The following is a 12,670-nucleotide window of genomic DNA, read 5'->3' as shown; positions in this document are numbered from 1 at the left end:
GCAAAGGCTTGCAGTATCGCGTGGGGCCCCATGCCATCCCAGTGAATATGTTGCCCGTCAGATTGTAGGGTTATCACGTGAGGCCTCATGCCATTCCGACGAGGCTGGTCGCCCGGGTGAATGCACAGCCTCATCCAAACGAAGCAGAATCTCAAGGAAGTTCTTGCGGCCGATGTGGCCTTCCACCCCATCTTCTGCTCCAAACAGACAATGCTGGCAGTGAGAACAAAAACATGTACGTCTTCGCGTACTTGGCGATGCTTGTTGCCAAAGGCATATTTGAAACGGTTACACTTGGCTTTCTCATGGTTGGGCACACTCATGAAGACGTCGATGCCATGTTCAGTCACCTGGCAGAGTCCCTCCGGCGATCCAATGTCCTCACCCTCCCACAACTCTATGATGAATTCCAAAATTGCATCAAAGGCACTGTTGAAGCTGCACTTGTGACAGAGGTTCCAGACTTTAAGGGGTTTGTAAGAGGCTACATCAGGGACGGATCCGAAACGTTGATTGGCCACTCCAAGCCTCTTCAGTTTCATTTCAGCATGCGTGACGGTGCTCCAGTGATGAGGTACAAGATGAGAGAATGGGACACACTGTGGCTGCCAGTGGATGGCATTGAACTCTTCAAGAGAGATCCCATAATTGGGGAACCTATGATTCCTCAGGGTTCCCCACGGCCGATGCACCTGGATGGACTCAAAGACCAGGAAAGTATAGTGGCCGGGATTAGACAGCATATTGCCTTCTGGAAGAGGGGGTTGGTGTTTGGTGGAGAATCCTATTTTAAGAGGTGCAAGCCTTTGCTCGAATACTGGGAGAAGATTATATCTGCTATCCAAAATGGGCCGGTTGTATATGAAGAATTGGAAGAGTCCTTTTGGCCAGAACCCAGAGCACTAGATAGTAGCGAAACAATGTCCTCTGGAAATGCAGTGACAGATAACGATGTTGAGGATCACTATTGTGGGCCGAGGAACAAGAAGCCGGATTCAGCATTCAATCCAGTACAGGTCTGCAAAGGAATGGTCGTGCTTGTCAGACCCAGTAATAAAAATCAAATGATATGGGTGGGGCGCTGCATCACTAATGCAGAGGAGGACGCGGAAACTAACTCCTTCAATGTAACTGTGGAGTGGTTCAAGCCAAGTTCCGGATATATGAAGGATTGCCTAGAAAAGAGATGGGTGCTGAATCCAAGGGATCCCAGCATGAGCATATCGGTGGATAATGTTGTGCATGGTTGGATGCGGAAGCAGAGTGCCACCATCACCTTGCCAGACCATGCAAGAGATGCAGCAAGAGCATTCATAACCCGGGTTCAAGGTGAGATTCATTAATATTCCTTTACTAAGTTTCTAATGTATTTTATTTCAAGGTGAACAATCCGAATCTGAATCAGAGGAGGCGTGATGACATGTGGCCCTTTGCACTAGTATATCTTAATACCAGTCTGAGAAATAGAATGGCATGTGCTCTCAGGCCTTTTACTAAATCACCTTTGAAAGAAATGCAAGCCTCTATGTCGTAAAAAAAAGGTACTAGAGAAATTCCTTAATAATATGAATGTTATTTAGTTTCATGAAAATACACTAAGGGTCAAATGAGTTAAATGACTTCTCCAGACTAGCAATGCCTCTTGCTACACCTTCACAATTAGATTCGTTAGAAAAAGATAACATTGAATAATATCTAAATGTTCTCACCATTAAGTTATATGTCTGGCTAATAGGAATGACATTCATCTTGGAAAGCTCACCACACGCTCAATGAACAAACAAATAGTGTGTGCGCGCATGCCATCGCTCTTCTTTAGCTTCAGATTCGGCTTGTTCACCTTGACAATGAGATTTATTATACAACCAGATGGACTCAGTCTGGATACAAAGTCACCGCGCTAGTCACCATGCCCCAGATATGTCTAGCCCCTGGACAAAAAACATATAATTTCACGTCATTTTCAAATACTTGAAAATTTGTACCTAGTCCCATTTTACTGAATAAATCCCACTTTAACGAAATAGAGCTTTTTAGCATTGAAGTTAGTTTCTATGAGACTTGTGATCATTATTAGGTAAGACTTGGGTATAGGCTTCTTCAAGCTTTTGGTTCTTTGAGTTTTATACTCATTGTTTCATTTGTTAGAAGTTGTTGGGGAAGGCATTTAAGCTCTATTTCGTTAAAGTGGGATTTATTCAGTAAAATGGGACTAGGTACAAATTTTCAAGTATTTGAAAATGACGTGAAATTATATGTTTTTTGTCCAGGGGCTAGACATATCTAGGATGAATCTAATTAGCAAGAGGCATTGCTAGTCTGGAGAAGTCATTTAACTCATTTGACCCTTAGTGTATTTTCATGAAACTAAATAACATTCATATTATTAAGGAATTTCTCTAGTACCTTTTTTTTACGACATAGAGGCTTGCATTTCTTTCAAAGGTGATTTAGTAAAAGGCCTAAGGGCACATGCCATTCTATTTCTCAGACCGGTATTAAGATATACTAGTGCAAACGGCCACATGCCATCACGCCTCCTCTGATTCAGATTCGGATTGTTCACCTTGAAATAAAATACATTAGAAACTTAGTAAAGGAATATTAATGAATCTCACCTTGAACCCGGGTTATGAATGCTCTTGCTGCATCTCTTGCATGGTCTGGCAAGGTGATGGTGGCACTCTACTTCCGCATCCAACCATGCACAACATTATCCACCGATATGCTCATGCTGGGATCCCTTGGATTTAGCACCCATCTCTTTTCTAGGCAATCCTTCGTATATCCGGAACTTGGCTTGAACCACTCCACAGTTACATTGAAGGAGTTAGTTTCCGCGTCCTCCTCTGCATCAGTGATGCAGCGCCCCACCCATATCATTTGTTTTTTATTACTGGGTTTGACAAGCACGACCATTCCTTTGCAGACCTGTACTGGATTGAATGCTGAATCCGGCTTCTTGTTCCTCGGCCCACAATAGTGATCCTCAACATCGTTATCTGTCACTGCATTTCCAGAGGACATTGTTCCGCTACTATCTGGTGCTCTGGGTTCTGGCCAAAAGGACTCTTCCAATTCTTCATATACAACCGGCCCATTTTGGATAGCAGATATAATCTTCTCCCAGTATTCGAGCAAAGGCTTGCACCTCTTAAAATAGGATTCTCCACCAAACACCAACCCCCTCTTCCAGAAGGCAATATGCTGTCTAATCCCGGCCACTATACTTTCCTGGTCTTTGAGTCCATCCAGGTGCATCGGCCGTGGGGAACCCTGAGGAATCATAGGTTCCCTAGTTATGAGATCTCTCTTGAAGAGTTCAATGCCATCCACTGGCAGCCACAGTGTGTCCCATTCTCTCATCTTGTACCTCATCACTGGAGCACCGTCACGCATGCTGAAATGAAACTGAAGAGGCTTGGAGTGGCCAATCAGCGTTTCGGATCCGTCCCTGATGTAGCCTCTTACAAACCCCTTAAAGTCTGGAACCTCTGTCACAAGTGCAGCTTCAACAGTGCCTTTGATGCAATTTTGGAATTCATCGTAGAGTTGTGGGAGGGTGAGGACATTGGATCGCCGGAGGGACTCTGCCAGGTGACTGAACATGGCATCGACGTCTTCATGAGTGTGCCCAACCATGAGAAAGCCAAGTGTAACCGTTTCAAATATGCCTTTGGCAACAAGCATCGCCAAGTACGTGAAGACGTACATGTTTTTGTTCTCACTGCCAGCATTATCTGTTTGGAGCAGAAGATGGGGTGGAAGGCCACATCGGCCGCAAGAACTTCCTTGAGATTCTGCTTCGTTTGGATGAGGCTGTGCATTCACCGGGCGACCAGCCTCGTCGGAATGGCATGAAGCCTCACGTGATAACCCTACAATCTGACGGCCAACATATTCACTGGGATGGCATGGGGCCCCACGCGATACTGCAAGCCTTTGCTCCTCCTCCAGCTGAACCCTGTATGGGGTTCGATCGACAAGGGCCTTATGCAAGGGTTGGCCGTTCAGCTCAGTCTGCGCACTTTGCAGAGACCTTAAGTGTTTTGCTAGGGACGCAATCATCATGTTTGCACCCCCGCCACCCCATAGAGGTACAAAGAAGTTCCCATAGTTCTGGGCACCATGCCCATGAGCGATTATGCCAAACAGAGACACAGGCAGCTGCATGGATGAAGAGATTGCCTTGGGGGCAGGATTGAGTCGAGGTAAGCACGTCTTTTTCTGGTCCATTTTGTCGTGGATGATGCAGAGGTAAGAGTCAGGTCTCTCCATGGAGAGAATCCTGTTATGATAATATGCAGTCCTGCAGCTTCTCTGCTCGATGTTGTGGTCGAGCCGCCTTCTAACCAACGTCTCTCGCTCTTGAGCGCTGCAAGAATTCTTCGACAAAGCCATTTTGATAGCAGTGCACTTGTCACACTTTGAAAAGCTGGAGTACTTTCCTATACTCACATCCCTGAACCTGTTGCTCCACAATCTACTAAATCTAGATTGGCTCAGCTTCCTGTAGCCATTACTCTGGAGTTCCCGATTCACATCTTCCAATATGGCCCCCTTGGTATACATGGAAGGGAGAACTCGTTGGGTGTCTCGTGTTCCATCTTCCAAGAGGCGGGTTTTATGTGGTTGCTGCTCGCTACATGTCTCGACAAACCTCTTGAAGATTGCCTCTCCATATACAACATGACCCCTGGTTTTTTGCGTACCATCGTTCCCATGGACTGCCTGTTGAACCCTTTGTTCCTCGAACTCAGTTTTGATTCTGTAGAATGTGCTTCGAGGGACTCCATAAATGATTCTCCATGCCTTCATGCAGACCAAACCCCTCTGGAAGACCATGCCCCCCACCTGATGTTCTGAAGCATCAACAGATGACCGTAATGCCTCATACACAAAATTGCGAGCTGCCTTCTAGGACAATGTCTTGTATCTTGCTCTCTCCTCTTCAATAGCATCCCAATCAGCATGTTGACAGCACCTCCTCTTGCAACAAGCAACTGTCGAGACCATTCGAACCTCCATCGCCATTTTCGGCCTTTTCGGTTCGTTGCTCAGATCCCTTTGGCTGCGCTTTAGGAAGGTGTACTTTCTTTTCCCATGAAGAGATGTTTTGTCATCAGTTGTAGTGGTGTTTGATTGTGAATCCTTCACATTCTCAAACACTAAATGCCTCAATTTCCACCGCACAATGCTTCCAATAGTCAGACTGTTTTCTTTTGTGTCAACAACCTCTAAAATCGCAACTCCAATATCATCCCAGCCCAATTCTTGATTAGCAACCGCATCTCTTGGATCGACAACTGTGGCTAAACCCTCAGCTACCACCTCCCCCTTGGGGTTGTTTAGAAACACCTTTGCCTGAATCCATGTAGCACGGTTCTTAAGATCTACGGAGGGAACATGTGTCGCACTTGTGCTGTCCCCAACATCTGCTTTCTTCTGTAGATTTTTCAAGGCAACAACAACATTTACCCCGACGACCATCTCTCTTCGTTCAATAGCAACCACATTCCCATTGAAGACAGTCTCTACTGATATAGTAGCATTGCCTTCCCCAAGCCTTTGACAGTGTATAACAAAGTTCCGATCCATAGACACAAGGGTCCCTTTTGCAACTCTCTTCCCACCATTCAAAATGTAAACCTTTTCCCCAACCCTGAAGGCCATTCTGAAAGTGCAGAAAAGAAGTTAAGACCATACAAAAAATGATTGGAGAATGGCCTAAATCATAACATACCAAATAGCATGAGGCCACATGCCATTATTCAAACATGCTATTGACACCCACGTGAAATTTTGCATTCACAAAATTGGCATGAGGCCTCATGCCATCTTGATATACACACAGCTGCAGGCAAGTAAAAACATACATGACAATACGCTAGCCATGAAATTGCAAGGGCCCAAGATGGCATATGGCCTCATGCCATTTCTAAATGTGGTCCTAAGCCATTCCATGGTGAACATACCAGGAAGCACAAGTGCCGAATATCAAGAGGAAGCGGTAGCCACACCAAAGACAGCGCCGCTCACAACACCGCAACTACTTGTAGCGCCGCTCGCAACACCGCAACTGCTCGTAGCGCCGCTTGCACAAACTGCCATTCGCATAAACTGCCGCTCGCAATGGCGCTCGCAATGCCGCAACCGCTTGTAGACGCATAAACCATAGCTCACAACGCTGCTTACACAAGCAGCGCTCACTGCGCTCAGCGGAACCAAGAACACGGCGCACAAAAATGATAGACCTAGGAATGAGTTCGAGAATTCAAAAATAACACACGCTTGAACGTCACATCAAATCCTCTAACAAACCAGATCTTATGATTCCTCTAACAAATTTCAAATTGAGTAGCTTCTAGACTTTGCTGTCGGAGGTTGAACTTTGTCACATCATGTCCTTGCCTCGATCCAGCTGTGCCATGTCAGTGATTCGAACTTTGCCATGCCGTGTCAGCGATCCGCGCCAAGATTATTCGCCGTGTAAAGGAATAATTATGCTGTGTGTGTACGTCCATTTATGGCAATATAAGGCCACACGCCATTCAAAGAATAATGCTAGTCGAGCATTTTTTGGTGCATTTTTGAGTTCAAAATTGCATGAGCCCACACGCTATAAAGTTTACCTGTACCAAAAATAGAAACAGCTTTATTTACTTGGGAATTTAAGTGGTTGAGGCATTTTTAAACTTACAAACACATGCCCTACTTACATTCCTTTGGTTGCTTAAAATTCAAAAATATTATAAACCTTTCTTTTTGCATTTTCAATGTTTTCAATTATGGTTTTTGATTTTTGCAGGACCAGCCTAGTAATCTTCCCGTCATGTTTATAGCTAGCTTTCGTTTGTCCCCTTTGCTAGCCTGAGATACATCTGCTCGGCATCTGCCTCTTACAGCATTTGCCCAGAAAGAGCATCTTTCTTCACGCAGCATTTGCCACATGTTTAGGGTTTAGGGTTTAGCAATTCAGTAGCTTGATAAACATGCAAATACAGAACTTGATGAAAAATCCTTTGATATGTCACAATGCCCCTAGAACCATAAACACATTTCAATAAAGAGGGTCCTTTCATTTCATAACTCCTTACCTACATCTTGGTGAAACCAGAGTTAGTGAAGTTGGTTTCTTGTGATCCCGCATCTAATTGTGATGTCCCTTTGCAGTGTCGATGGAAAGGTCAATGCACACCAAACTGTAGAATCTTGGAGCAAAATAACAGTCGGATCTATGGCAAATGCCCCTGAAACATTGTAAGGCTCGTGTGGTCTCATGTGGTGTCCGATCGAGATGCTTCTTTGCAGAGTCATCAAGAAGGACATTGTATACCATTCTGTAAAATCTAGTTGCGATCTAACGGTTGGATCTCCAGAAAACTCAAAACAATCTCGCGCGTGTCAGAATATTCTAGGAATATACTCCTATGTGCCCCTGAAAATGGCCCCCACACCATTCAAGAGATAACGCCAGATGACGCCGAGCATTTTTTGGTGCATTTTTTGGGATCAAAATTGCATGAGCCCACACACTTGAACGTCACATCAAATCCTCTGACAATTTATTTAGCTGAACATCTGGCATTTTTGGAAATACAAGATGCTTTGGAATATCCAATCATGCATTGTATAAATATAGCGAGGGTATTAAATGATATCCCAATCATGATCTTTCTTTTGGATTTTGCGTGCATGCAGTCTGAGGAATGATGACGTTGCGGATTTCTTTTGGATTTCACGTGCATGCATGCGCGCGGCAATCCAGAAATTAATGGTGGCGCCCAAGTCCGAGGAATGATAACATGGCGGGATTACCAACCGTCGTGACATTTCGTGCGTGTGAGGTTAGGTTTTGCATTTTGCTTCGTACTCGTGCTCGCACACTCGCGCTCGCATCGCGCTCCCACTCGCGATCATGCTCACATTCGCGCTCATCTACCTTCTCTACAGGTTTCTCGTGTGCATCAGCGTCCATTCGCGCTTGCATCACACTCGCGCTCACATCGCGCTCGTGTGCATCGGCGTCCACTTCAAGACACACCCAGTTTGTAACTTCGCCGCCAACTCCGCCGCCCACTCCGCCACCCACACGCAGCCCACTTGGCGTCCCGGGAGATTTCAGTGCCACTCTCCAACTGTAAGTGGTAGAGTAGCCTTGCTGCTACGATCCGCTGCACACACAGTGCATATTCACCAGCGAGTCCGGTTCTCACGCCTCCATTCGGCTTCAAATGGTAAGTCTTTTAGGCCAAGTAGAAAATGGCATGAGGCCACATGCCATTCAGTAGCAACATTGGCATGCACCGATTGGGCTCTCGAGTGCAGTCCGGTTACAGATGGCGTGTAGCCTCACGCCATCTTAGGATGCGGCTTCAAGACATCTGATGCAGTGGTGAATGGCGTGTGGCCTCACGTTATTTCCAGCTGCTATCTTTTCATCTGTCAGCTCTAATTGTTGTGCATTTCTAAACAGGCGAGGAATTGCGTTCTTCTTCCAGCCACTGTCAATGTGGATGCAGAGAAGGGGGAGGAGCTCACCAGTTGGACTTTTGGGATGGAAGGCGAGGATCTGAGGCTGTACAACACAGATGGTGGGAGAAAAGAATGCATGGGGATCCTCATCCAAGTGACAGACACTCCATGCAGTTCCATGCAAGAATATGGACTGGCACTTGTGGTAGAGACAGCGTCTGCATTCAAGATCCACCTTGCACATCCTAGCGGCTTCCCGGAGGGGGGCAGCGGCTATGAGGAATTCCTAGAGGGAGCTAGGGAAAGGTTGTCCAGGAGGCCCACAATTTCAAAGACGCTGCGGGTCTATGAAGATCACATGGAATCCACGGACCTCCCCTACGGTGATATTCAAAAACTATATTCCAACATTGAGCCGTTGAGAGTGACTCCAGTTCGCGAAGCGAAAGGGAAGGGGGTCGATTTGGAAACTACCCAGAAGCAGAAAAGGGTGGTCAAGCTTAAGCCGACGTCCGACTCTCCTCCAAAAACGAAGCTACTCGGTGATGCCATTGCCTCGGGTTCGAACACTACACCCACCAAAAAGAAGAGCCGCAAAGAGCAGAAAGAGCAAGAAGAGGCAACAAAAATCGTCGTAGATAATAGTACTTGTTACTATTCCAACAAAGTATATACAATCGACATAAGCCGTATCGACATCCAAAGCAAATACAACCACAGGCTAGTATCTAATGAGTGGGTGGAGAAACTGAAGCAGAAGATGCTGGCAAGTCCAGTAACACCCGACATCGCAGACGTGATCCCCTACTACCGAACAATGAAGGGCGAGACGAGGTTTCCAGACTTGATCAATAGGAAGGTGTTGGACGATCAGAACATCCGGTTCTATGCCGTCTCCGGGCAGCATTCTAGCTTGGCGATGCAAGAGATAGTTGTGGATATTATGGTGGGCGAGGAGGTGAAGAAAGTCTTCAAGACAAGAGTTGTCCGCCTGATAAAAGGCAACTCGCCCCTCCGATCTATCATATACATCTCCCACGCGCAGAATGTCAAGCAAGAAACGTGCTACAAATCGGGTCTGCACGAGACATTGGCACGAACACGGAAGCTCTGGGTTCAACTGAAGAAGCCACAAAAACCAGGACAAGGACGTGCACTAGCAACTAGCGCCTGGCAGGTAAGCCTCGTTGCATGTGGCATAGCATGTGGCCTCACGCCATTTCCATTGCAGGAATTCTCAAGTCTTCTCTCGAAAACACTGGGGGTCAATGACACACTCAGCATCCATAACATTCTACTCACGACAAAAGTTGTTTTTGACAAATGGGTAGATGTGCTGAGGAGGTACCATGACGGGGAGTTACTAAACTCAATGGGTGTGGAGGACGGCCGGAAGCCCAATGATTTGAAGCTCAACGCCTTGCGTTTCTCGCGGTCTCTAGACGACGACGACCTTCTGACAGTGGCTAATGCTCTTCTACGTGGTGAGGTAGTCTTCAACAAGACCAAAATGACTCCCAGCCATATTGTGACATACGAGGACTTGTGCACGACTCTGAGAGCTCGTGCGCTATTGAAGAATTGGATCTTCGAGCAAGTGGCCGTGGAGAGGGTGAGCATCGACACCACGTAAGAGATGATGGAAGCGCTGGATTTGTCAAATGAAGACATCGACAAGTACGTGAAGGGGGCCCCCAAGTTCATCGATTTGCTGCGGGATGCCACGAAAAGTAAAGCTGAGAAGTTGGATCAGTATCCAAATTTCATTAAGAGTGATGTCAACCGCCGGCTCCAGAAACAGCTCGACCCCGCAGCAGAGGCCTATCGAGAACCTTACCGGGTATACTTGAATTCGGATGAGGATCAAAGGTGGAGGAGCATCGTTTCCCACGGAGATGAGCAGGTCAAGAACATCTTTTGTGTGATGGACTTCACAAACGTGGAGATCACTCATGCAGACGAAGTCAGCTCCATCATTGACTTAATGGTGGGACTTGCGGAGGTGGAATCTTCAGTCCACTATATGATCTACGACTCCGAATCCTATCACAAGTTCTGGAAGGCCTTGAACGAGGTGAAGGCTCGGTTGAAAGGCAAGGAGATGCGGGAGATCCATGGGATAATGGCTAAGAAGAAGATACCGACGAATGTCCACATCTTCACACTCGCTCTTATTATTGGTCCTGCAGCAGAGTGGGACTGGACTGACTTCCCAGCTTCGTTCGACAAGGCCAATCGAATTGATCTGAGGGAGGTCAATTTACCCGTGCCTGAGGAACTGAAGACGGCTATGGAGCTTTCAAATCCAAAGAAAGCTCCAGGTGCAGCATGGGAAATGCTCCGCTGGGTCTTCAACGCAATAGCGGGTGGGTCACCTGCTTCCGACTCCAAGGGCAAATGCGTTGTCGAGTACAACTGCGACGGACTATTCTTTCGAGCTGCACTACTCAAGGGTGTCCCGTGTGTTGTGGTGACAAACTCCATTGAAGAGGTGACTTCAATGGAGCATATAATTACAGTTGCCAAAGAAAAACAGTATCTTCTCTGTGAACCTGGTGAGTACGCATTTTAAGTTTAAATGTTATCTCACAAGCTCTGTATGCAGGAGCGTGGCCACCCCCAGATGCTGAAACGGCATTAACAGCTACTGTTGAAGATACCCATGTTGGGCCGAGCTCACAACCTGCACAAGGTAAGGTCACGTGAGGCCTCACGCCATTTTGATTATAGATCGTTGTGAATATTCAGACACGAGGACTGAAAAGCGCACTGGTGGCGCGTCGAAGAAGGACAAACAGACAAGCAATAGGAAAAAAGGAGGTACAAATTATATTTGCAATGGCGTGTGGTCTCATGCCATTCCTTGTAGGAGACACTACTTCAAAGGCAAAACAGGCAAGCACCAGCCAAGCTCAAAATGACAATGGTCATAAAAAGCGAAAGCACGTTGGACAGTTGTCGGGATCAGAGGCGTTTGATTCGAAAAGGAAGAAGGGCAACGAAAAGATGATAGGTAATACCTCGCGGTTATGGCATGTGTGCTCATGCCATTCATTGCAGATCAAGGGCTAAGTGAAAGCAGGCAGTCACCACCTCCTGACTCAGATTCCTATGGCGGACTCCCCTTCCCCAATCTCAATAGAGAGGTACAATGGATGAGGGATGCTTTTCAAGTCAGGGCCACGTTTTTCTCATCTCGTCGTCTTCGAAGGGTGCAAGAACGTGCAGAAACCATGTTAAGACAGTCGGGTGAGGATACGGTCCTAGGTCACGCACTAAAACAGGCTATGGATGTCTTGTATTTTGAGATGGAGACTCGGCCAGATGATTTTCCCAAGATGGTCCTGGAAGAACAAGCCATCCAGCCTGAGCAGCCTATGGAAGAAATGCAGGAGGGGGATGAGGAGCCAGAGAAAGATAATGAGCAGGAAGAGCAGAAGGACGAAGAGGAGGACAAAGAAGAGGAGGACGAAGAGGACTTGGATGGTCCTCACAATGGTGACGATCACAATAACGACGACGACGATGATGACGACGATGGCCAGCCTGAGGTGGCCAAAGAGCAGCGGAGGAAGGTCATACAAGACAAACCATCAGGTAAATAATAGTACATCCATTCCTAACCTTTTACCATTTCTAACATTGTCCATGTAGGTCGCAGAGGAAATGGTAAGTAGAGATTATTCAGTTGAATTTACAAACTCTAGCCTTTAGTGTCGAGGAAGGATAGTGCCAAGCAAGGGTCGAAACATATGTCCAATCCTTCAGAATCAGCAGTGTGCCCAAGTGATATCGGTCCTAGTTCCTCAATAGCAGTTGATGGTAAATATAGTATAGTCGATTCAATGTGCTAATGAGTTTGTTTTTAGTAGCACGGGAGGATACCATCTCAATCGAAGGGAGATATTTGGACATGCATATGGATCCGCCAGTGGACTCTACTTGCCTACAAGAGTCATTAGAGCTGGTGGAGGCTACTATCCATATCAACGCCAAGCAAGCTGACCACGCTCCACTTGATGCTGCCCATACCACTGAGTCAATCTTGTCCACGTATCCAACTGACGGTGACCAGGCGCCATTGGACCCGCATGAGGCCGCCCCAGCCGTCGAGCCGGTCGTATCCCCATTTCCAACAGACTCAACGTGTGCCCAATCGTCTGACTACGCGCCGTTGGAACCTCCCTACACCGCC

The sequence above is a fragment of the Selaginella moellendorffii genome, unplaced genomic scaffold, assembly GCF_000143415.4.
Source record: "Selaginella moellendorffii unplaced genomic scaffold, v1.0 SELMOscaffold_1, whole genome shotgun sequence".
Classification (NCBI taxonomy): Eukaryota; Viridiplantae; Streptophyta; class Lycopodiopsida; order Selaginellales; family Selaginellaceae; genus Selaginella; species Selaginella moellendorffii.
This window is presented reverse-complemented; position numbering follows the sequence as displayed.